The sequence below is a fragment of the Arachis duranensis genome, chromosome 6 (assembly GCF_000817695.3).
Source record: "Arachis duranensis cultivar V14167 chromosome 6, aradu.V14167.gnm2.J7QH, whole genome shotgun sequence".
Lineage (NCBI taxonomy): Eukaryota > Viridiplantae > Streptophyta > Magnoliopsida > Fabales > Fabaceae > Arachis > Arachis duranensis.
Window position 1 is genome coordinate 85398656 of NC_029777.3, and position 814 is coordinate 85399469.

Sequence of the window (814 nt, forward strand, 5' to 3'; positions counted from 1 at the left end):
CTGGAGGAATTTTAACACTGTCTTAGTGTCATTAGTGGGTGTTGCAATAGCTTCCACCCATTTGGATACATAATCCACTGCCACCAGAATATAAGTGTTTGAGTATGATGGTGGGAAAGGTCCCATGAAATCAATGCCCCATACATCAAACAACTCAATCTCCAAGATCCCTTGTTGAGGCATGGTAACTGTGAGGTAGGTTGCCTGATCTTTGGCAACTGTCACAATTAAGCACAAATGCTCGGGAATCTTTATAAAGAGTAGGCCAATAAAAGCCACATTGGAGGACTCTTGTGGCTGTTCGCTCACTTCCAAAATGTCCTCCATACTGTGATCCATGGCAGTGCCAAAGGATCCTCTGTGCTTCTTCTTTAGGCACACATCTACGGATTACTCCGTCTGCACATCTCTTAAAGAGATATGGTTCATCCCAAAGATAGTATTTTACATCCGTGATCAATTTCTTTGATTGCTGCCTACTGTACTCTTTGGGTATGAATCTCACTGCCTTATAGTTTGCAATGTCTGCGAACCATGGCACTTCCTAGATGGCAAACAATTGCTCATCCGGAAAGGTTTCAGAGATCTCAGTGAAAGGAGGGGACGCCCCTTTCACTGGTTCTATTCGGGACAGGTGATCTGCTACTTGATTTTCTGTCCCTTTTCTGTCTCTTATTTCTATATCAAACTCTTGCAGAAGCAACACCCATCTTATGAGTCTGGGTTTTGAACCCTGCTTTGTGAGTAGATATTTAAGAGCAGCATGATCAGTGTACACAATCACTTTTGATCCTACTAAATAAGATCTGAACTT